Source organism: Dendrobates tinctorius, unplaced genomic scaffold (genome assembly GCF_039654945.1).
Source record: "Dendrobates tinctorius isolate UK_male_01 unplaced genomic scaffold, ASM3965494v1 ptg000097l, whole genome shotgun sequence".
NCBI lineage: Eukaryota > Metazoa > Chordata > Amphibia > Anura > Dendrobatidae > Dendrobates > Dendrobates tinctorius.
Genome location: NW_027361765.1, coordinates 4,374,296 through 4,398,264, shown reverse-complemented (window position 1 = coordinate 4,398,264; position 23,969 = coordinate 4,374,296).

The following is a 23,969-nucleotide window of genomic DNA, read 5'->3' as shown; positions in this document are numbered from 1 at the left end:
CGTGCTAAACCTGTTGGTGCAGAAATTTATAAAAACATACCCTGACTTGTCGTACCTACTTGAGAAAGTTCTCTGTATTTGCGCCCATTTCCGACACTCCTCAAGCGCTGTTGCCAGTCTTGCAGCGCTTCAAAAGCAATTTAATTTGCCAAACCACAGACTGATTTGCGACCTGCCAACATGGTGAAACTCAGCATGTCATACTGTATGTTGGCAAGGGTAAGTGAGCAGCAGAGGGCACTTTCTCAATACCAGCTTAAACATGCCCGTCACACTGAGACTCAGCCAAGACACATAACAACTGTCAAGTGGGTGTGGATCGCTGATGTTTGTGAGGTGCTTGATAACTTTGAGTACTGCACCAAGCTTGTGAGCGGTGATCAGGCTATTATCAGCGTAACCATCCCTATGCTATGTCTGCTGAAAAAATCACTGCAGAATCAAAAAATTGAATCTTTGCGTGCCCAGCAGCTGGATATGGAGCAAGATTTCACAATGGGTGATCCTACCCAGCCAATATCATCAGGTAACACTGGGGGATGAAGAGGATGATGATTTAAATGAGGAGGGAGAGTACTTTTTTCTCAGTGGTACTGAGTGGACACGTCATGCTACAGAGGGGAATCCAAACCCCAGCTTCATGTCTGTCCAGCATGGGTGGGCTGAAGAGGAGGAGGTGGAGGAGGAGAGTCAGTGTGAGGAGAGGATGGGTATTGTTCCTCCTTCAGGGGTCACAGAAAATTTGCCTCTATGCAGCTTGGCACACATGGCACACTTCATATCTGACTGTCTGTGCCAAGACCCTCGCATAATCCACATTTTCAATAGCAACCTATACTTTTTAGCCATCTTTCTAGACCCACAATACAAGGACAAATTTCCTTCGCTACTGATGCAGTGACCAAGGGGTTTCACAATGGAATCCTTCAAGAAGGCCGTTGTCGATAATTTGATGGCAACAGCACCCTCAGACACCACTGCTAGCAGAGATACCAGCTCTGTGCAACAGCATGCATTAATGGGGAGAGATACGCCAAGCAGGACCAAAAGAGGTGGATAGAGTTGAGCGACTTTTGGTTTTTTAGGGTCGCGTTTCGTTTCGTGAAACCCGACTTTTCCAAAAGTCGGGTCGAGCAAGATCGTCCGATTATAGGGAAAAGTTGGGGTCGTCCCGAAACACGAAACCCAATGTAAGTCAATGGGGAATAAAAGTCGGCAGTGAGAGGAGGACAGGAAACATACCTACAGTGCCCATTTGAATGCCAAAAGCATCAATTCTTCTTACTTAAGCTTGTCAACCTTAATTAACTTCATAATACAAGTTACGCACTGAAAAATGGGGGTTATTTGGCTACAGTTGTGGGGGGGAGGGCTGGCTCCAGGTTTTCATGTGCCCTGAGCGAAAGAGCGCCCCTTTAACACATACCACAACTCATCATGCTCCGATACGGCAGAGAAATAGCGGTATAGTACAATGAAAAATACTTCACTTTTTACATCTCATGACGAGGCCCATCTATTTCTCCATACAGAATCATTGGTCCCATATAATGTTTGAAACAGTATATGATGAGCTCCACATAATGCTACAGTATATGTTGGTCCCCATGGATGAAGCTCCACTGTCTTATGGGCCCAAATAATGCTCCAAACATAATGGGCCCCATTTCTAATGCTCTAGTGCATAATGGGCCCTGTAAATGCTGCTCCAGTGTCTGATGTCCACCTTTGGAATGTTCCAGTGTATGGTGGGCCCCATCTATCATTCTCCAGAGTATAGTGCTCCCCAAAAATTGCTGTCCCAACATTGAAAACAATCAAATAAGTCTCCTCGCTAGGGAATCCCTGTACTTGCCTGGACTCCTCGTCGTCCCCATCTTCCATCTCACTGCACAGTATTTCAACTTTGCAAGTGCTGTGATCCTGAGTAAGCAGGGGGGGGCCCACTCGTTGGCGACGGCACTGGTACAGGGCCCCTGATAGTACGGTGGTGTGTCTGATGGTGGGTGGGCCGAACCTGCACTTTCATCTGCAGCTTCCTCTTTGTCACCGTGTAAGATGGAACTGTATATGGGAAGGGTAACCTGAGTTTCATCAGGGTCAGATTCAGGCCGTGTAGCGTGCGAGGGGAATGTAGTGGTCTGGGTCAATGTACCAGCAGATTCATCGAGCAGTGGCTGGGCATCAGTGCACTTGTGTCGCCCCCAGGAGTACGGACGCCACAGTGGCATTACCTTCCTCCTAGGGAGTGTGATGTCATGCTTGGGAGCAACGAACGATCTCTCTAGCAGGTTAACTGATTGGGCGGCGTTATTCCCACGAGTCATGACCCTCCAAACAGCGTTCATGAAGGCAAAGTGTTTGTTTTACGTGGGCAGTATGGTTGCAAAGCTGAACCTTAAAGGAATGTCCAGAAGGGCACCACCAGGAGTGGAGCCTACGGTTAAATTCCACTCCACCTGGGAAACCTCAAACATGCCAGCTACAGAACAGATGCACACATTGCAAGCTTAATTCCGTTAACGAACGAAACTCCGTCATGCCCCGCGGTCTGAGTCCGGCTTACTAGAGGGACACGTGAGGCTCTGGCACATGAGATTGGCCAATAACTGGTGTGTCATGCCCTTACATGTCCGTGGCTGCATGTGCGCTACACTGAAAAGGCCAGCGTTTGTCGCTTACAGGTGCAGATAACCCGCTGAACAACGTTAGTGTTGGGGATCACTGATTACAATTATTACCCGCGAACAATGATTTCCCAGTAAGTGCAGGTCAACCGCAGTTCCGGAATTAGGCCTAACCGTCATTCCTGAAAAAATGAAAAACTTACGTGTGCAAACCACAGGTGCTGTAGCTTGCTTAACAGCTCGCCAGCCGTTCTCACGCCCAGTATGGATTACACGTGATTGCACAAAGGTGAGAAAGGGTACCGTATGCCCAGATAACATGTATGGATAGCATACACATTCAAAATATATGTCTATACATCAGGAGGCAGGCTCAAACGGTGTCAGGCCCAGTATGGATTGCACGTGATTGCACAAAGGTTAGAAAGGGTACCGTATCCCCGGATAACATGTATGGATAGCGTACACATTCAAAATATATGTCTATACATCAGGAGGCAGGCTCAGACGGTGTTAGGCCCAGTATGGATTGCAAGTGATTGCACAAAGGTTAGAAAGGGTACCGTATCCCCGGATAACATGTATGGATAGCGTACAAATTCAAAATATATGTCTATACATCAGGAGGCAGGCTCAGACGGTGTTAGGCCTAGTATGGATTATTGCACATGATTGCACAAAGGTTAGAAAGGGTACCATATCCCCAGATAACATGTATGGATAGCGTACACATTCAAAATATATGTCTATACATCAGGAGGCAGGCTCAGACGGTGTTAGGCCCAGTATGGATTGCACGTGATTGCACAAAGGTTAGAAAGGGTACCGTATCCACGGATAACATGTATGGATAGCATACACATTCAAAATATATGTCTATACATCAGGAGGCAGGCTCAGACGGTGTTAGGCCCAGTATGGATTGCACGTGATTGCACAAAGGTTAGAAAGGGTACCGTATCCCCGGATAACATGTATGGATAGCGTACACATTCAAAATATATGTCTATACATCAGGAGGCAGGCTCAGACAGTGTTAGGCCTAGTATGGATTGCACATGATTGCACAAAGGTTAGAAAGGGTACCGTATCCCCAGATAACATGTATGGATAGTGTACACATTCAAAATATATGTCTATACATCAGGAGGCAGGCTCAGACGGTGATAGGCCCAGTATGGATTGCACGTGATTGCACAAAGGTTAGAAAGGGTACCGTATCTCCGGATAACATGTATGGATATCGTACACATTCAAAATATATGTCTATATATCAGGAGGCAGGCTCAAACGATGTCAGGCACAGTATGGATTTAATGGCCCAGACTACACAGCGGAGGAGCAGGGAGAGGTAAAGATTGCAAATGCTGGGGCCCTGCCCAAGCAAGGGGGGCCCACTCGTGGGCGTCGGTACTGGCACTGGGCCCCTCATAGTACGGCGGTGTGTCTGACGGCGGGTGTGCACCACCACCGTCAGAGACACTTGATTGCACTATGAGGGACCCTGTGCCAGTGCATGCGCCCAAGAGTCGGCCTACCCACCTGTCCAGGGCAACGGCACTCGCACGGTGTCGTGCGCTAGGTGGTGACCCCGTCCATGGGGGGGAGGCAGCACAGTTAGGGAGTTTTAGAAAGTGGCATATGTTGATGTTGGACATTCAGCTGATGCAAAAGGTGAAATAGGTCAAGTCCCAGGAAGAGGTGGACCAAAGCAAGCCATTTTTCTGTCACCCTATGTGTCATCAGGGGAAGGTGGGACAAAATCCTTGGAAACCCATGCGTGGTTCATTTAAATGAAGGTTAGATCATCCACATTTTGGGTTGACAGACGGGTCCTTTTTTCTGTCAGGATTGATCCAGCTGCACTGAAGACTCTTTCCGATAGCACACTTGCAGCTGGGCAAGCGAGCTCCTGTAAGGCATATTGGGCCAATTCAGGCCAGGTGTCCAGTTTAGCGGCCCAATAGTCAAAGGGGAATGACGTGTGGGGGAGAACATCGATATGGGAGGAAAAGTAGTTTGTAACCATAGTTGACAACTGCTGTCTCCTGTCACTTTCCATCGATGCAGTATTACCAGTTGTGTGAGCGGTACTTGAAAAATCAGTCCACAACATTGTCATGAAACCCCTGTCTCCAACGCCACTTCTGCTGTGTGCACCACGAACACCTCTGGCAAGCTGCCCCCGGCCCGTACGGCTCGTGTGAGAACCATCACCGCTGCTGTGTGCTGGGAATGCCTCAAGCAACCGATTTACCAGAGTTGCTTGTTTATTAGCCAATATTAGGTCAAGGTTCTCCTGTGGCATGATGTTTTGTAATTTGCCTTTATAGCGTGGATCCAGGATGCTGGCCAACCAGTAGTCGTCATCGTTCATCATTTTGGCAATGCGGGGGTCGCTTTTTAGGATCAGCAAGGCATAATCTGACATGTGGGCCAATGTTCCCGGTGTCAATGATGCACTGCGAGTGCTGGTTGGAGGAGCACTTTCTGGCAAATCCACATCCCTCCAGTCACGCACAAACCCTGTACCAGACCTTGCCACGCCAACATTTTCACTTGCCCCACGAGATGCATCCTCCTTCCCTAAGTAATCATCCCCATCATCCTCCTCCTCCTCCTCCTCTTCTTCCTCCACCTCGTCCAGGAGAGGTCCCTGAGCAGACAATGGCTGAATGTCATCAAGGATTCCCTCCTTCTCTTCCTCCTCATCAACATTGGCTGCAGAAGCCTGCTCCTTAAGGTGCGTCAAAGTTTGCATGAGCAGACGCATAAGTGGGATGCTCATGCTTAGGATGGCGTCGTCTGCGCTTACCAGCCGTGTGCATTCCTCAAAACACTGAAGGACTTTACAGAGGTCTTTCAGCTTCGACCACTGCACACCTGTCAACTCCATGTCTGCTCTCAAAGTGCCTGGCCGTGTATCCTCCCACAAATGCATTATGGCCTGCCTCTGCTCACACAGCCGCTCCACCATGTGCAGGGTGGAGTTCCACCTTGTTGCAATGTTGATAATGAGGCGGTGGTTGGGAAGGTGGAGCAATCGCTTCAGCTTCTGCATATGAACGGAGTGTACAGGCAACAGGCGGATGTGCGCGCACAGTCTTCGCACCTTCTGGAGCAGGGCTGTTAACTCCGGATAATTTTTGAGGAAGCACTGCACCACCAGGTTCAAGGTGTGAGCCAAGCAAGGTATGTGGCTGAGTTTTGAAAGGGCTATGTCTGCCACAAAATTCCGGCCGTTATCACTAACTACCTTGCCTGCCTCAAGATGTAGACTGCCCAGCCATGACTCAGTTTGTTGCTTCAAGTACTCGGCCAGCACCTCGGCGGTGTGTCTGTCGCCCAAACACATCATCTGCAACACAGCCTGCTGACGCTTTCCACTAGCTGCTCGATAGGGGGACACCTCATGTGCAACAGTGGCAGCTGCAGATGGAGTGCTCGTACGACTGCGCTCTGTGGACGAGCTTTCGCTTCTGGAGGAGGAGGAGGAGGAGGAGGAGGGTCAAACACCTACAGCCAACTGTTTCCTATACCGTGGGCTAGGTAGCACTGTCCCACCACCGCTGTCCCCTGTGAACCCTGCATCCACCACATTAACCCAGTGTGCAGTGATGGACACGTAACGGCCCTGGCCATGCCGACTGGACCATGCATCAGTTGTGAGGTGCACCTTTCCGCTCACTGACTGCTTGAGTGCATGGACAATGCGGTCTTTCACATGATAGTGGAGGGCTGGGATGGCTTTGCGAGAGAAGAAGTGGCGACTGGGTAGGTCATAGCGTGGTACTGCATAGGCCATGAGTTTGCGGAGAGCTGCGCTTTCCACGAACCGAAAGGGCATCATCTCAAACGAGATTAGTTTGGCAATGTGGGCGTTCAAACCCAGTGTACGCAGATGAGAGACTGAGTACTTTCTTGACCTACTCATAGTGTCTGGGAGGGTGAGCTGGACTTGAGAGCTGCATATGGTGGAAGTAGCGGTGGACAGGGCGGACTGAGAGAGGGTTGATGATGGTGATGGAGTTGGTGTTCTTTCAGATGGCCTAGAATCAATCTTTCGTTGATATAACAGTGGGATTCCCTGACTGCTGTGGCCTTGCAACGACACCTCAACATTTGCTGCTGTGCTAACAGGTGGGCTTACAGTGGGGGAAACAATGTAGCGTTGCTGACTACCTTCGTTGTGATCAGTTGCACATGTGGCACTTGAGGTTTGGTGTTGTGTCCACGCTTGCAAGTGCATGGTGTTTAAATGTCTAAGTATGCAACTGGTATTCAAATTTTTCAGATTTTTCCCTCGGCTAAAGGTCTTTGCGCACTTCTTACAGATAACCTTGGCCTGATCATGAGGATTTTGTTCAAAAAAGTGCCACACTGCACTCTTCCTACTTTGGCAGACATTTTGCGGCCTAGCACGCTGTGATGTTTTGTCCCCCTGGACAAGCTGTCCAGCAACTCTTTTGATTTTTGGAACCTGTCTTTGGAGTGCTCCGGGAATGCCAGATAACAGCTGTTGCGATGTCGATGTCTGCTGTGGATGCTCCTCATCTGAGCTATTGTAAGCAGCACCCTCTTCCCCCAATGGATGCCAATCTGGGTCAACAACTGGGTCATCCATCACCTCCTCTTCAATGTCATGTGCACCTTCCTCTGTGTCACCGTGTATGGTGGTATAGTGTGCGGGAAGGGGCACCTGAGTCTCATCAGGGTCAGAATCTGGCTCTGTACACTGCGAGGACAATGTAGTGCTCTGAGTGAATGTACCAGCAGAATCATCCATCATCGGCTGTGCATCAGTGCACTCCATGTCAGATTCATCTTGGCCTGGGTAATTCACCATTTGACTTGATAATCCAGGCATGGTATGTGAAAACAGCTCCATGGAGTAATCAGTAGTATGGCCTGCATCATCCTTCAATCTTGGTTGGGGTGAAGGACACAAGGAAAGGTATGGTTCATGAACATGAGCCTCCAATGACGACTCAGTGCTTTTACTTTTTACAACTGAAGAAGAGGAGGCGATAGAGCTGGAGGCTGAGTCAGCAATGTAAGACAAAACTTTTTCCTGATGCTCTGGCTTTAAAAGCGGTTTGCCAACTCCTAGAAAACTAAGCCTTCGAAGCCTTATGGAGCCAGACGATGACGCAGGCTCAACACCTCCTGCATTCGGTCCTATTTTACTCTTGCCACAACCATCAGATCCACCACCAACACCATCATTACCAGCTGCCAACCCCCGCCCAATTCCATGGCCTCTTCCACCAGCCTTCCTCATTTTTGGTAGAAATGTAGATAAAATCCAACAAACTATATAGTAATGTAAAACAAGGTACAAGGTGTCTATAGGACAGGGGAGATTTTGAATTTCTGCTCACACTAGTGGACACTGGACACTTTTGGATTGTGTGAGGCCCACTGAATATCTGAGCGCTATGTCACAGGTTCGATGGCACAGCTTTGACCAAAGTGACTAGAGGATAAGGGAGATTTTGAATTTCTGCAGACACTGGACACTTTTGGATTGTGTGAGGCCCACTGAATATCTGAGCGCTATGTCACAGGCTCGATGGCACAGCTGTAACCAAAGTGACTAGAGGATAAGGGAGATTTTGAATTTCTGCAGACACTGGACACTTTTGGATTGTGTGAGGCCCACTGAATATCTGAGCGCTATGTCACAGGCTCGATGGCACAGCTGTGACCAAAGTGACTAGAGGATAAGGGAGATTTTGAATTTCTGCAGTCACTTGTGGACACTGGACACTTTTGGATTGTGTGAGGCCCACTGAATATCTGAGCGCTATGTCACAGGCTCGATGGCACAGCTGTGACCAAAGTGACTAGAGGATAAGTGAGATTTTGAATTTCTGCAGACACTGGACACTTTTGGATTGTGTGAGGCCCACTGAATATCTGAGCGCTATGTCACAGGCTCGATGGCACAGCTGTGACCAAAGTGACTAGAGGATAAGTGAGATTTTGAATTTCTGCAGACACTGGACACTTTTGGATTGTGTGAGACCCACTGAATATCTGAGCGCTATGTCACAGGCTCGATGGCACAGCTGTGACCAAAGTGACTAGAGGATAAGGGAGATTTTGAATTTCTGCAGACACTGGACACTTTTGGATTGTGTGAGGCCCACTGAATATCTGAGCGCTATGTCACAGGCTCGATGGCACAGCTGTGACCAAAGTGACTAGAGGATAAGGGAGATTTTGAATTTCTGCAGACACTGGACACTTTTGGATTGTGTGAGGCCCACTGAATATCTGAGCGCTATGTCACAGGCTCGATGGCACAGCTGTGACCAAAGTGACTAGAGGATAAGGGAGATTTTGAATTTCTGCAGACACTGGACACTTTTGGATTGTGTGAGGCCCACTGAATATCTGAGCGCTATGTCACAGGCTCGATGGCACAGCTGTGACCAAAGTGACTAGAGGATAAGTGAGATTTTGAATTTCTGCAGACACTGGACACTTTTGGATTGTGTGAGGCCCACTGAATATCTGAGTGCTATGTCACAGGCTCGATGGCACAGCTGTGACCAAAGTGACTAGAGGATAAGTGAGATTTTGAAAATCTGCAGACACTGGACACTTTTGGATTGTGTGAGGCCCACTGAATATCTGAGTGCTATGTCACAGGCTCGATGGCACAGCTGTGACCAAAGTGACTAGAGGATAAGTGAGATTTTGAATTTCTGCAGACACTGGACACTTTTGGATTGTGTGAGGCCCACTGAATATCTGAGCGCTATATCACAGGCTCGATGGCACAGCTGTGACCAAAGTGACTAGAGGATAAGGGAGATTTTGAATTTCTGCAGACACTGGACACTTTTGGATTGTGTGAGGCCCACTGAATATCTGAGCGCTATGTCACAGGCTCGATGGCACAGCTGTGACCAAAGTGACTAGAGGATAAGGGAGATTTTGAATTTCTGCAGACACTTGTGGACATTGGACACTTTTGGATTGTGTGAGGCCCACTGAATATCTGAGCGCTATGTCACAGGCTCGATGGCACAGCTGTGACCAAAGTGACTAGAGAATAAGTGAGATTTTGAATTTCTGCAGACACTGGACACTTTTGGATTGTGTGAGGCCCACTGAATATCTGAGCGCTATGTCACAGGCTCGATGGCACAGCTGTGACCAAAGTGACTAGAGGATAAGTGAGATTTTGAATTTCTGCAGACACTGGACACTTTTGGATTGTGTGAGGCCCACTGAATATCTGAGCGCTATGTCACAGGCTCGATGGCACAGCTGTGACCAAAGTGACTAGAGGATAAGGGAGATTTTGAATTTCTGCAGACACTGGACACTTTTGGATTGTGTGAGGCCCACTGAATATCTGAGCGCTATGTCACAGGCTCGATGGCACAGCTGTGACCAAAGTGACTAGAGGATAAGGGAGATTTTGAATTTCTGCAGACACTGGACACTTTTGGATTGTGTGAGGCCCACTGAATATCTGAGCGCTATGTCACAGGCTCGATGGCACAGCTGTGACCAAAGTGACTAGAGGATAAGGGAGATTTTGAATTTCTGCAGACACTGGACACTTTTGTATTGTGAGGCCCACTGAATATCTGAGCGCTATGTCACAGGCTCGATGGCACAGCTGTGACCAAAGTGACTAGAGGATAAGTGAGATTTTGAATATCTGCAGACACTGGACACTTTTGGATTGTGTGAGGCCCACTGAATATCTGAGCGCTATGTCACAGGCTCCATGGCACAGCTGTAACCAAAGTGACTAGAGGATAAGTGAGATTTTGAATTTCTGCAGACACTGGACACTTTTGGATTGTGTGAGGCCCACTTAATATCTGAGCGCTATGTCACAGGCTCGATGGCACAGCTGTGACCAAAGTGACTAGAGGATAAAGGAGATTTTGAATTTCTGCAGACACTTGTGGACACTGGACACTTTTGGATTGTGTGAGGCCCACTGAATATCACAGCGCTATGTCACAGGCAGAAATTGGCTAGTGTATCACAAACTACAAGGTGTATGTAGAATTGGGCAGAGTAGGAATCTCCCTAGAGTGCAGGTCTGTAAGAACGGAACATGTCCTCGACTTATTCTCACAGAGTGACACAGATAGCTTCACTGTGGCTGTGATAACAGCCGTTACATGGTACTGTGTGAGTAGCGTACGCCGCTGTATGGTGTGAAAAAATGCACGCTCAGTACCTCAGCAGGACAAGAAAAAAAATTGGGATTGCTTTTAAAAAAGCAGTTTGCAGCTCAGTACCTCAGCAGGACAAAAAAAAAAAAATTGGGATTGCTTTTAAAAAAGAAGTTTGCAGAGCAGTGGGTAAACAGCAATGCAGCTGTCAGGAAGCCTTAGAATGCAGCCCAACAACCAACACCACTGATACACCACAATATAGCCTCCCCTTGCACTGCACACACAGTGACTGGTGTGTTGTACAGGCACAATCGCTAGCAGCAGAAGCAGTTTTTTTTTCTTCTTCCCTGCCTAACGCTCTCCCTACAGAATCAGCAGCAACCTCTCCCTATGCTAAGATCGGCAGAAGTAAGATGGCGGTCGGCATGCACGCCCTTTTATACCCCCTGTGACGCCCACCAAAGCAAGCCAATCACTTGCATGCCCTTCTGAAAGATGGTGGTGACCCATGCCTATGTCATCACGTTGCCCACAGTGTCCGTGGATCCTGATTGGCTGAAAAAGAGTGCAAAACAAACTTTTGAAACGCGACTTTGGCGCGTAAGTCGCCGACCTCGTGGCCGACCTCATCCTAGGGTCGGGTTTCGTTTCATGAAACCTGACTTTGCCAAAAGTCGGTGACTTTTGAAATTTTTCGACCCGTTTCGCTCAACTCTAGAGGTAGAGGTAAAATGTCCACAAACTGGGCCATCTTCAATATGCCAGCTCATCACCAAGGAGTAGCTGCAACAGTAGCAATGTCAAGGAGGGAGACATTGAACAAGATGGTCAGCGACTATCTAAGTGACCATACCTGCATCCTTGCTGACTCTTCTGTACCGTTTAATTTCTTGGTATCCAAGCTGCATAGTTGGCCCGCCCTCTGCATCTATGCCTTGGAGGTGCTGGCCTGTCCTGCTGCTAGTGAGATATGAGAGCGTGTTTTCAGTGCCGCTGGGGCAATCATCACAGATACACGCACACTGTTAACTAAAGAGAATGCAGACAGGCTGACTCTGATGAAATATAACAAGGACTGGATTTCACAATAGTATTTAATCCCTCCAGATGACAGTATCCCTATCTAAAGTCACCCAAAACTCTACTTTTTTAAATTGTTGATCACGTCCATCTCTCCCCATACAAGCCCCTTTTCTTCTTCTTACACATGTCTTCAAAACCTGCTTCTGACACACGTACCTCATGGTCAATAAGCTAAAAACAATGTTACGTTAATTAATATTTCCTATCTGAGGCACTTGTGATAAGAGTGAGACCCTTCTTCCTTCATCAACCATGGTATCATGCCCCTTGGGCTAATTTTTGGAGACACTATGGCTATGTCTGGACACTGAGCACTGCAACCTCTATGCTAGTAGTCCTAGCTACGTCATAATTGTTTGGCTCTGTATCTTCAGACATGTCTTGCTTCCTTCATTCCTTCATCAACCATGATACAGCCCCTAGGGCTAATGTTTTGAAGACACTATGTCTATGCCTACACATTGGCCAGTGTCACAACAAGGACAGTAGTCCAAGCTTTTTAATTGTGAATCCTTTGTGATGATGATGATGATGGGTGGCTTCTTCCTGCGTTAACCATTACACAGCCCATAGGGCAGATTGCTCTCCTTACACCACTTACACACTTAGCTGTCAGAAGATTGCCTCCATCATCACTCGCTATTACGGCACTTCTGATATATAACTGCCACTGCGTAAGTGGCGAACGAGTCCCGCTGTTCTGGCAAAAACCAACAAAACTTCAAATAGTGTTTGCACATTCTAGTGAAGAAGTGGTGTAAAACCACTCGTGCAGCACCTGAACAGGTGCCCCCATGTTTTATATATTTGTTTACAGCAAACTTTTTTTTAACATTTACACATTTTTTAGCCTTTTCCTTAGCCCCCAGACCACGTTGTAGGGTCCAGCAGACAATTACTCGCATTTTCCATTAACTATCAATTGATTCGCGACTCGTACCGAATACCCGAGTATTATGGTATACTCGGTACGAGTATAGCGAGTCCGAATACTTCACTATTCGCTCATCCCTAGTTACAAGGTAAACCATATAATGTTCATCCATTCAGTAACGTTACGGTGCTTTTGTTTTACTCTTACAGAAAAATAACGCTGAATAAAGCGAGGGAGGCTACTCTTGAAACAGAAGGTTACAATTAAACATTTCCTTAAATGTGTCAATTCACCATCAGTGCCGTTTAGGACGTCGTGGATTTTATTTTTTTTATCTTCATTTCAATGTGATGATGACTTCCATGTCTTAGGGTTTCTGATCTTAAGGCTGCCATACATATTAGATGAATGTCGACTGAACCTGCTAATTTTGGACATACACTCCAGCCGGTTATGTATATGGTAGTGGCCCAAGTTTGCTTGACATCAAAAGTCATAAGAGAGAAGTATTGGGCATGTTGGATGACAGCATGCCCCATCTTTTTTTCTCAAGGAAGATAAGCCAACACAAGAGTTCATGTGGACGGTGGGTCATCAGGAATAGTTGGCTCAAAGGATGAGGGTTCAGATGAAAGTTATCAAAGGAGGATGACCAACACTATGAAATATTTTACTGACTTAAATTGAAATCAGATAACAGATTTTCTTTAATTCTGTGAACAGATGTCCCTTAGGATGTACCATATTTAATTTTAAGCTTGCCATATTATACCATATTTATGGCTGTTTTCCTTATAGTTATGCCTTCTTTTAAAATGAATATAAATTTAAAAGGGTTTTTCCATCTGACATATCAAAAGGATAAACCATAAATGTATGATGGCTACAGGCCCCACCACTGGGACTTAAAGAGAACCTTTCACTATTTAAAAAGAGCATCCCCTCCAATTGCCGCTTCTCAACTGATTCTGGAACAGTTTTTCTTTGTCTTTTGTGCCCCTCAATTCCAATGTTATACTCCTTGGTAATAATTGCGCACATTTTTGCCATCAACCAAGTGGGCGTGCACCACAGAATGTCTCTGTAGGCATTTGCTTTTTCTCATCTGATGCCAACCAATCAAACCACAGAGAGGTTACATGGTATACAGCCCATTGGTTGAAAGAAAACTTTGTATCTCTGGGGGGGGGGCATAAGTTTGGAATAGTGAAACACCTAAGAAAAAGAAAAACTGTTCCTGGTGCAGTGGAGTAGCGCCAGTTGGAGGAGGGCCTCAGTTAAAGGGGTTGCCTTGGACTTTAACATTGATGATCTATCCTTCGGATAGGTCATCTATGTCTGATTGGTGGGGATGTGACACCCGGACACCTGACCGATCAGCTGTTCCCAGTGTCAGCCAGAACTGCACAGAACAACTTCACAGACTGTATAGTGGCCGCGGCCAGGTACTGCACATCCGCCCCTTATTCAAATCAAGAGCCACTATTCTGTCAGCGGGGCTGTGCTGTGCAGTCTCACAACTGAGCAGTTTCAGCCGCCACCAACATGAGGAACAGTTGGTCGGTGGGGGTGCCGGGTGTCCCATCTCCCTCAAACAAACATTGATGACCTATTATAAGGATAGGCCATCAATGTTAACATCTCATATACTCCCTTTAAAAATAAAAATCTATAACTATGTTGATGCTCTGCTGTAAGAGGAGAGGTGGCCGATCATGCATGGCTTCCTTTGTTCATTTTTATACGAGAGATCGAGAATTGCTGAGAACGCTTGTTCGACAACTGCTCATACTTCCCATAGAGCGCCAAATTACCTTCTCCATGTTCACCAAAGCCAAGGAGACACAGGGGCAAGGCTACGGGCAAACCCAAACTGAGAGGTGTGGAGAGAGGAGGAGGGGTGAAGGATTTTCTGCGTACTTGCATGCAAGTGGGGGACTGGATTACCTGGCGACTATAATGGCTACATTTCATTCAAACTTCCAGTCTCCATATACAGTAGGAAGAACAGCTCTGAAGCACAAACTGCTGCCCTAGCAAGTCAAATGCTAATGAACGTTCATTAGTATGTGTAGGTTTAAATATTTTGGATATGTGATTTATGTGTACTTTAGAGGGAAACCGTTATGCTGAAAATGTCTGATCTGCAGGAGAAGAGTCCAGTGGGAGGGGCTACACAGTGATTAACAGCCTTCCCTGTATCACTGTGCATGCAGAGATGGCTGTCAATCACTGAGCAGGACCGCCCACTGGACTCCATGGATTTCTATGATTAAAATACAAATTTTATGCTGGATCTTTTCCAACAAGCCTATATATCATTCTGCTCAGCTTTTCCTACTCTATATCCACAGATCACCCCTCATGTACAACATGACAGGTTCCCTTTAAAGACATCTTGTGAATTTATGTTTTTTTTTGGTGCTGAATTAATTATGTATATTATTCATCAAATGAACTGCACATTAATACTGTAGCAATACAATGCAGTCACAAATAGTAGTTCTACTAGGCTGATTGAAATGCACTGAATGTGTTTTATTCTTCTAATTATAAGTTACTTTTATAATGTCTCTTAGGACAGTTTTACATTAGTGCAAAAAAACCCATGTTACGGTTGTAAGTCCAGGTGAGCCATGGGTGGAATGACACAAAATGACATCATAGATATCAATGGTAATGTCAGTTTGTGTCATTAGACCCACAGTTGGGGGAGGGGGGCTTAATCACTGTAATTACTCTTGTGTAACACTGAGCCCTGTCCATATCTCACAGGACTGTCCCACAGGCATCCACACTGCTGTACACATGAATGTAACCTTCTGATAGCTGTACATATCACAACTTCTTATAGAGTAGAGGTGTTTTGTTTTGTGCCACTCTTTATGTCCATTAACCCCTTAGCGACAGAGCCAATTTGCAGCTTAATGACCAGGCCAATTTTTACAATTCTGACCACTGTCACTTTATGAGGTTATAATTCTGGAACGCATTAACGGATCCTGCTGATTCTGAGAAAGTTTTTTCATGACATATTGTACTTCATATTAGTGGTAAAATTTCTTCAATATGTTTTGTGTTTATTTATGAAAAAAACAGATATATGGCGAAAATTTAGAAAATTTTGCAATTTTAAAACTTTACATTTTTATGCCCTTAAATCAGAGATGTGTCACACAAATTTCCTATTAAATAACATTTCCCACATGTCTACTTTACATCAGCACAATTTTGGAAGCAAAATTTTTTTGTTAGGAAGTTATAAGGGTTAAAATTGACCAGCGATTTCTCATTTTTACAACAAAATTTACAAGTCATTTTGAGGGGTGTACATGACAGAAAATACCCAAAAGTGGCACCATTCTAAAAACTAGACCCCTCAAGGTGCTCAAAATCACATTCAAGAAGTTTATTAACCCTTTACGTGAGTCACAGGAACTAAAGCAATGTGGAAGGAAAAAACTAACATTTAACTTTTTTTTGCTAAAAATTTACTTCAGAACCAATTTCTTTTATTTTCACAAGTGTTAAAAGAGAAAATCAACCACAAAATTTGTTGAACAATTTCTCCAGAAAACGCCGATACCCCATATGTGGGGGTAAACCACTTTTTCAGCACACGGCAGAGCTTGCAAGGGATGGAGCGCCGTTTGACTTTTTCAACGCAGAATTGGCTGGAATTGAGATCGGACGCCATGTTGCATTCGGAGAGCCCTTAATGTGCCTAAACAGTGGAAACCTCCAACAAGTGACAACATCTTGGAAACTAGACCCCTTAAGGAACTTATGTAGATGTGTGGTGAGCACTTTGAACCTTGAACCTTGAACCTTATAACGTAGAGCCGTGAAAATAAAAAATCCATTTTTTTTCCACAAAAATGATCTTTTCGCCCCAAATTTTTATTTTTACAAGAGTAACAGGAAAAATCATACCCCCACAGTTGTTGTGCGATTTGTCCTGATTACGCTGATACCCCATATGTGGGGGAAACCACTGTTTGGGCGCATGAGAGAGCTTGGAAGGGACGGAGTGACATTTTGGAATGCAGACTTTGATGGAATAGTCTGCGGGCGTCATGTTGCGTTTGCAGAGCCCCTGATGGGCCTAAACAGTGGAAACCCCCCACAAGTGACCCCATTTTGGAAATTAGAACCCCCAAGGAGCTTATTTAGATGTGTGGTGAGCACTTTGAACCCCCAAGCGCTTCACAGAAGTTTATAAACGCAGAGCTGTGAAAATAACGTCTTTTTTATTTCCACAAAAGTGATTTTTTTTTAGACCCCAATTTTTAGACCCCCAAAGTTGGTAAATTGTGGAAACCCCTCAATTCTTGCTCCAACCCTAACCCCAACACACACCTAACCTTCATTCCAACCCTAACCCTAATCCCAACCCTAATCCCTAATCATAATTCTAACCCTAATCCTTGTTTGCCCTAACCCTAATTCTAACACTAGCAGTAACGCTAGCCCTAGCCCTAACCCTAACCCTAGCCCTAACCCTAGCCTTAATCGTAACCCTAGCTCTAGCCCTAACCCTAACTCTAACCCTAACCTTAACCCTAGCCCTAGCCCTAACCCTAGCCCAAACCTATCCCTAACCCTAACCCTAGCCCTAACCCTAGCCCTAACCCTAAACCTAACCCTAGCCCATAGTGATCAAAATGAATGAATGGAATCTGCCAGCCGGAGTCGGCAGATTCCTAGTGGGCGCACTGCGCATGCGCCCGCCATTTTCTTCTGGATCCAAGATGGCGGCGCCCACCGGAGGACGCCGGTGGGACGCGGGACCACCGGGAGGGTACCCTGGACCACGGAGAAGTACCGGGGGGGATCGAGGACCCTAGTTCTCTCTACTCTGATGTGCGATCACATCAGAGGAAAGAGAAATTTAATCCAAAATCGCATCTTTTTGTTTTTGCGGTCGCCGTTATAGGGTTAATAACGTCGACCGCAAAAGCGGGGTCGGTAAAAATCGACCTATTCATGTTCTCTGGGGTCTCGGCTACCCCCGGTTGCCGAAACCCCAGAGAAAATCCGACACTGGGGGGCGCTATTCACTTTCTCCACAGCGCCGTGAATTAGCGGCGCTGTGGTTTATGTACACTTAATTACCGCCGTTAAAAGGCTTATCGGCGATCGCTAAGGGGTTAAAATGATAAATTAGTTTAAAAAATCTGTGTGTTTTTTTTGAATGTTAGACAATAGAGTTGAGCGAAACGGGTCGATCATATTCAAAAGTCGCCGACTTTCGCTGATGTTGGGTTTCATGAAACGAAAACCGACCATAGCGTGAGGTCGGCCACGAGGTCGGCGACCAGAGAACCAAAGTCGCGTTTCAAAAGATGCTTCAAGCGCCCTTTTTCAGCCAAAGATGGAGGACGCACACTGTGGGCAACGCGATGACATAGGCATCGGTCACCACCATCTTTGAGAAGGGCATGCAAGTGATTTGCTGGTGTCACAGGGGCTATAAAAGGGCGTGAACACCGACCACCATCTTATTTATGCCGATCTTAGCATAGGGAGAGCTGCTGCTGATGATGATCCAGTAGGGAGAGCTTTAGCCAGGGAAGAAGAACCAAAAAACTGCTTCTGCTGTTAGCGATTTCCACTTACAACACAACACTTTGTGCGCAGTGACAGGGGAGGCTCTATTTTTGTGCATCAGCTCTGTTGGTTATTAGGCTGCCTTATAAGGCTCCTGATAGCTGCATTGCTGTTTGCACACTGCTATGCAAACAGCTTTTGTAAAAGCAAAAATACTTTTCTTCCTCTTTTCTGCACAGTTACCAAGCATTAATTTTTCCACCCTTTTGTGTGTGCACTGTGCAGCAGTCCTGCTTATTAGGCAGCCTGCGTCCATACTTGGACTGAGAGCATCATTGTCAGCGCCTTCAAATCTTTAGTGAGATCCAAAATCTCACTAATCCTATAGACACTCTTCACCTTGTCATACACCATCCAATTTCAGCCTGTTATAATGAGATGTAATCTCTCCTGAGTCAGAGACAATAGTTCAGCATCCTCAAATCTATAGTGAGATTCAAATTCTCACCAATCCTATAGACACCCTCCACCTTGTCATACAACATCCAATTTCAGCTTGTTACATTGAGGTGTAATCTCTACTGAGCCAGAGACAATAGTTATGCGTCCTAAAATCTATAGTGAGATTCAAAATCTCACCAGTCCTATAGACACACTCCACCTTGTCATTCATCATCTAATTTCAGCCTATTACATTGAGGTCTAATCTCTACTGGGCCAGAGACAATAGTTCTGCATCCTCAAATCTATAGTGAGATTCAAAATCTCACCAATCCTATAGACACCCTCCACCTTGTCATTCACCATCCAATTTCAGCCTGTTACACTGAGGTGTAATCTTTACTGGGCCAGAGACAATAGTTCTGCGTCCTCATATCTATAGTGAGATTCAAAATCTCACCAATCCTATAGACACCCTCCACCTTGTCATTCACCATCCAATTTCAGCCTGTTACATTGAGGTGTAATCTCTACTGGGGCAGAGACAATAGTTCAGCGTCCTCAAATCTATAGTGAGATTCAAAATCTCACCAATCCTATAGACACACTCCACCTTGTAACTCACCATCTAATTTCAGCCTGTTACATTGAGGTGTAATCTCTACTGGGCCAGAAACAATAGTTCTGCCTCCTCAAATCTATAGTGAGATTCAAAATCTCACCAATCCTATAGACACGCTCCACCTTGTAACTCACCATGTAATTTCAGCCTGTTACATTGAGGTGTAATCTCTACTGGGCCAGATACAATAGTTCTGCCTCCTCAAATCTATAGTGAGATTCAAAATCTCACTAATCATATAGACACCCTACACCTTGTCATTCACCATCCAATTTGAGCCTGTTACATTGAGGTGTAATCTCTACTGGGCCAGAGACAATAGTTCTGCATCCTCAAATCTATAGTGAGATTCAAAATCTCACCAATCCTTTAGACACCCTACACCTTGTTATACACCATCCAATTTCATTGTGTTACATTGAGGTTTAATCTCTCCTTGGCCAGAGACAATAGTTCATTGTCCTCAAATCTATAGTGAGATTCAAATTCTCACCAATCCTATAGACACCCTACACCTTGTCATACGCCATCCAATTTCAGTCTGTTACATTGATATGTAGTCTCTCCAGGGCCAGAAACAATAGTTCTGCATCCTCAAATGTATAGTGAAATTCAAAATCTCACCAATCCTATAGACACCATAAACCTTGTCATTCACCATCCAATTTCAGCCTGTTACATTGAGGTGTAATCTCTACTGGGCCAGAGACAATAGTTATGCGTCCTTAAATCTATAGTGAGATTCAAAATCTCCCCAATCCTATAGACACCCTACACCTTGTCATACACAATCCAATTTCAGTCTGTTACATTGAGGTGTAATCTCTCCTGGGCAAGAGACAATAGTTCTGCGTCCTCAAATCTATACTGAGATTCAAAATTTCACCAATCCTATAGTCACCCGCCACCTTGTCATTCACCATCCAATTTCAGCCTTTTTCAATGAGGTGTAATCTCTACTGGGCCAGAGACAATAGTTGTGAGTAGAGTTGAGCGATACCGTCCGATACTTCAAAGTATCGTATCGGATGGTATCGGCCGATCTTTAAAAAAAGTATCGGTATCGCCGATTCCGATACCGGAAGTCCCATTCAAGTCTATGGGACTTCCGGTATCAGAATAAGAAAAACCCTTTCCTGCCCTTGTACAGCCTCTCTGGGGTCTGTACGGGCCTTTCGGGGGGCTGTGCCGGCCTGCCAGGGGGTCTGTGCAGGCTCCGGTGGGCTGTGCCGGCCTGCCGGTGGTCTGTGCAGGCTCCGGGGGGCTGTGCCGGCCAGCCGGGGGGCTGTGCCGGCCTGCCGGGGGGCTGTGCAGGCTCCGGGGGGCTGTGCCGGCCTGCCGGGGGGCTGTGCCGGCCTGCCGGGGGGCTGTGCAGGCTCCGGGGGGCTGTGCCGGCCTGCCGGGGGGCTGTGCCGGCCTGCCGGGGGGCTGTGCAGGCTCCGGGGGTCTGTGCAGGCATCGTCCGATGGGACTACAAGTCCCATCGGGCGATGCCTGCTACCATGACAGTGATTGACACATTAGCCAATGATGGGACAGTAGTAGTCCCATCATCCGGCTAATGTGTTAAATGTAAAAAAAAAAAAAAAAATTACATGCTACATACATACAACATGCATACTACATACATGCTACATTCATACTACATACTACATACATGCTACATTCATACTACATAAATACTACATGCAACATACATACTACATATATACTACATGCATGCTACATACATACTGCATGCTACATACATACCACATATATACTACATGCATGCTACATGCATGCTACATGCATGCTACATGCTACATACATAACACATATATACTACATGCATGCTACATACATACTACATGCTACATACATACCACATACATACTACATACATACTACATGCATGCTACATACATGCTACATACATACTGCATACATACTGCATGCTACATACATACTACATACATACATACTACATGCATGCTACATACATACTACATACATACTACATACATACTGCATGCTACATACATACTGCATACATACTGCATGCTACATACATACTACATACATACTACATACATACTACATACATACTACATGCATGCTACATACATACTACATACATACTACATACATACTGCATGCTACATACATACTACATACTACATGCATGCTACATACATACTACATATATACTACATGCATGCTACATACATACTACATGCTACATACATACTACATATATACTACATACATACTACATACATGCTACATACATACTGCATGCTACATACATACTACATACATACTACATACATACTACATGCATGCTACATACATACTACATGCATGCTACATACATAGTACATGCATGCTACATGCATGCTACATACATACTACATGCTACATACATACCACATATATACTACATACATACAATACATTCATACAATACATACATAGACATACAGTACATATAACATAGAGTAACATACTTACCAATACTTGTCACATTGTTCCCCGAAGCCATTGTCTTTTCCGGGATAAATATTAACATAACAAACCACAAAAATACTCACCCACGATCCGAAGCAGTCCACGAGTGTGTCCCACGACGATCTTGGGTAGAGAACTGCAGCACATTTCCCACACAGCAATGGCATAAAGTGAGACTAGGGACTTTTTTTTTTTAAGTGGCGGAGGAATACAGTGCGGAAGGATACCTACCTTCCGTCATTGGATTCCTGCAGCCCGTAGAGAACGGCAGCATCATCTGATGCTGCAGTTCTCTACCCAAGATCGTCGTGAGACACACTCGTGGACTGCTTCGGATCGTGGGTGAGTATTTTTGTGGTTTGTTATGTTAATATTTATCCCGGAAAAGACAATGGCTTCGGGGAACAATGTGACAAGTATTGGTAAGTATGTTACTCTATGTTATATGTACTGTATGTCTATGTATGTATTGTATGAATGTATTGTATGTATGTAGTATATATGTGGTATGTATGTAGCATGTAGTATGTATGTAGCATGCATGTAGCATGCATGTAGTATGTATGTAGCATGCATGTAGTATGTATGTAGCATGCATGTAGTATGTATGTAGTATGTATGTAGTATGTATGTAGCATGCAGTATGTATGTAGCATGTATGTAGTATGTATGTAGTATATATGTAGTATGTATGTAGCATGCAGTATGTATGTAGCATGTATGTAGTATGTATGTAGTATATATGTAGTATGTATGTAGCATGTAGTATGTATGTAGCATGCATGTAGTATATATGTAGTATGTATGTAGCATGCATGTAGTATGTATGTAGCATGTATGTAGTATGTATGTAGTATATATGTAGTATGTATGTAGCATGTAGTATGTATGTAGCATGCATGTAGTATATATGTAGTATGTATGTAGCATGCATGTAGTATGTATGTAGTATGTATGTAGCATGCAGTATGTATGTAGTATGTATGTAGCATGCATGTAGTATGTATGTAGCATGCATGTAGTATGTATGTAGTATGTATGTAGCATGCAGTATGTATGTAGCATGTATGTAGTATGTATGTAGTATATATGTAGTATGTATGTAGCATGCATGTAGTATGTATGTAGTATGTATGTAGCATGCAGTATGTATGTAGCATGTATGTAGTATGTATGTAGTATATATGTAGTATGTATGTAGCATGCATGTAGCATGTATGTAGCATGCATGTAGTATGTATGTAGTATTTTTTTTTTTTTTTTTTTTTTTTAACATTTAACACATTAGCCGGATGATGGGACTACTACTGTCCCATCATTGGCTAATGTGTCAATCACTGTCATGGTAGCAGGCATCGCCCGATGGGACTTGTAGTCCCATCGGACGATGCTTGCACAGACCCCCGGACATCAGCACAGCCCCCCGGCAGGCCGGCACAGCCCCCCGGCAGGCCGGTACAGACCCCCACAGGGTGCACAGACCACCGGCAGGCCGGCACAGCCCCCGGGCAGGCCGGTACAGACCCCGGGCAGTCCACACAGCCCCCCGGCAGGCCGGCACAGCCCCCCGGCAGGCCGGCAGAGACCCCCGGAAGGCCCGAAATGACGGCGCATCATGATGCGCACACACCGCGCATCATGATGACGTCAGGCCGTCAATCAACTGAACTTCCGATTCCGATGCCGAATTCCGATATTGAAAAAATATCGGAAGTCGGTATCGGAATTCCGATACAGCAAGTATCGGCCGATACCCGATACTTGCGGTATCGGAATGCTCAACACTAGTTGTGAGTCCTCAAATCTATAGCCATATTCAAAATCTAACCAATCCTATAGACACCCTCCACCTTGTCATACACCATCCAATTTCAGTCTCTTACATTGAGGTGTAATCTCTTCCTGGGCGAGAGACAATAGTTCAGCATCCTCAAATCTATAGTGAGATTCAAATTCTCACCAATCCTATAGACACCCTACACCTTGTCAATCACCATCCAATTTCAGTCTGTTACATTGAGGTGTAATCTCTACTGGGCCAGAGACAATAGTTCAGTGTCCTCAAATCTATAGTGAGATTCAAAATCTCACCAATCCTATAGACACCCTACACCTTGTCATACAACATA